This window comes from Lipotes vexillifer, unplaced genomic scaffold (genome assembly GCF_000442215.2).
Source record: "Lipotes vexillifer unplaced genomic scaffold, Lipotes_vexillifer_v1.1 scaffold429, whole genome shotgun sequence".
Classification (NCBI taxonomy): Eukaryota; Metazoa; Chordata; class Mammalia; order Artiodactyla; family Lipotidae; genus Lipotes; species Lipotes vexillifer.
The window spans coordinates 494,805-497,450 of record NW_006784171.1 but is presented as its reverse complement, the minus strand read 5'-3'; positions in this window follow the sequence as shown (position 1 = coordinate 497,450).

The window sequence follows — 2,646 nt, the reverse complement described above, 5'->3', positions numbered from 1 at the left end:
TTGTTGGCCACTGGAAGCAACAGAGTGGGCTGGGCGAGAGGTGGGGGGGGAGGGGGGAGGAGGGAGCCGCGGCTCTGTGGGGTGTGCTCCGCGAGAGAAGGGAAGAGCTCAGACAGGGAGGTTCACGATCAGGAACTGGAACTGGCCGCCAGCGCTTGGGCAGGAGCAGGGGAGCACCGAGAGCCCGTCTCCACCATGGCCCCGCTGCGCCACCAGACTCTGCGCTGTCCTTTCCCGTTGATGGGAGGGGACAGGGACAGCACGTGTAGATGTTTAGGAAGTGGGTGTGGATGCGTGTAAAGCCACGTTTCACATGTCTCTGATCACAGATACGTGTTTCCTTTCAAACGGCAAATTGTGAGAAATAACTCAAGATGATAGGGTCACTGAGAAAGGTTAACGCACTAACGGGAGTGACGTCAAATGAAGTTTGCACTGATTTGCGGTCTTTACCGCTGGTCGTCTTTCGTTGTTTTTCGCCATTTAAGCGTGAGGCCGTTTGCTGATGTTAGATGTGGGGGCAGAACGTCCCGGTCCTGTCTCTGCTTCTCCCGGGGGGCGCCCTGACCACCTTCTCAGCAACCCCTTGTTTCAGAAGTTGTAACCTTGTGCCTGATCAGAGTCCAGGGGCCTGGTCCACACGTCTCACTCCCAGGCTCACAGCGCTGGGCCGCTGACGTCTGGAGGAGCTGCTCCGAGCCTCCCAGCCTGAGCTCAGCCCATATTGCTTCCCTCTGTGCAAGAGGACAGCCTTTCCCTTCTACAGACGCTGACTCCTGTGAACCACGGTCCAGCTTTCATCCCATTGAAGTCAACGCAGGACCTGCTGCAGTCGTGGATCGAGAGCGGAAGTTCTCCGTTGTCAATAAATGAGTCAGGATGCACCGGCAGAGGGGGTGTTTCACTCGCTGCTCTAAGCACCGACTGTGGAGTGGAGAAAAGTAATTCTCTACCTTCTGTCTGCTCCCTGCCTTTCCGGCTATTGAGCATTTGTCCCCTTTGGCACCAGGTAAGGTCTTTAAAGGGGGTGTGAGGTGGAGAGGGCAGAAGCATGTGCCCACTGGGTTTTCCTGAAAATGCTCCACTGCAGTGGGGTTTTTCCCATGAGTCATTTCTAGGAAGCCACTGCTAGCCAATTCCCCAGCTGTAGAAATGGGGCAAGGGTGCTGGCCCACCCCCATGCCCCGGACAGAGAGGCCCCGCCTTCCGTTTTGGCCCCTTCGCCCTAGCTGGCGGAGGGGGTGAGGGAGAAGGCAGGCCTCTCTGTCCACTGGCCGCCCTGGGCTCTCATTTGCTAGCAGTTCTGGAAAAAACATTCTTACAGCATAAGAGTACCTTGGTGGCTTGATGTCGGCCAAGGAAACTTGTTTCCATTGTCCACATCTTTCCCTGGGGCTCTGGGGAGCCCCAGTGGCACTTGGTTGGCCAACAGGTTTTACCAACCTGATTAGCAAAGACCACGTGGAGCTAAGGGTTTGGTGTGGCTGCCAGTAGAGGAGTGAGGGGCCTGGGCTTCCCGGGAACAGGGCGTGCTCTCCACGGGAGGAGTCCTGCTTTCCTCAGATGACCTCAGTGTTCAGTGTGGTCGGTTTTGGGTTGGGCCTCTTGTTGCCTGGGAGCTCAGGAGTCCTTACAGCTGCATCTGCTGTGAGAGCTGCGGGTTCAATGTGAATGTCCAGCACCCCCTGGAGGAGCCCCCTTTTCAGCTGTGGGGCTCACATGGGGACTCTGACCTCCAAGCACATCTAGTCTGTCTGTCTGTACAAGCCAAGAACAACCCCCAAGTGCACGGCGTGGATGCTGAGGGATAACGGTTGCATGGTTGAGATGAATTTACTCAAGCTTACTTTCTGCAGCCGTTGAAGTCACTTACTGTAGTTTGCTTTTCGGCAGCAACTCTCAATCCAGAAGGCCCCAGACTGAACTGGAAGTGTTTTACATCTTTATTGACACTCCCTGTCTTTGCACTTAAGTCGTACATGTCATTCAAGGAGCCCAACAAGCCACATGACAGTCTCTCTTGTGTCCCTCTCAGCCAGGCAAACCCGGGGTGGGGGGGAGGGGGGTGGCGAGCCAAACCTGGGGCCGCCCACCGTGCGCCCTGGGTCTGTGGCGGCCGCCCACCGTGCGCCCTGGGTCTGTGGCGGCCGCCCACCGTGCGCCCTGGGTCTGTGGCGGCACACGCGCCACTTCAGTGTTTGAACTCTTCTCCTGCGTGCGGGGTAAGTGAAGACGGAAGCCGCTGGCGACAGCTCTGCTCCAGTAGAGCCTGGCCACCGGTGCCGGTTCTGCCTCCTCGCCGCGGCTCGTCCTTCCGCAGCAGCAGGGCGTGATCCCGCCGGGCAGCAGTAGGAGCCTCCGCGGTCAGCACCCTGCAGGCCCAGCACAGGCCCCTCGGAGAGAGCTCAGGCCACGGCAGAGCCAGAGGTGGGAGCCGGGAGACGCGGGGGGAGGAGCCGGCGGCAGGCAGGGGCGCTTCCGACTCTTAGGCGCCACGGCCACGTTAGCCCGTGGTTTACTCCTTGCTGCCTTGGCAGCCAGGCATGGCCTTTACCTGGGGGAGGTGGTGGGGTGTCTGCAGGAAACTAGACCAGTGCTCCAGTTACACACACACGCTGAATACATTAAAGCTGCCGAGTTCCTACA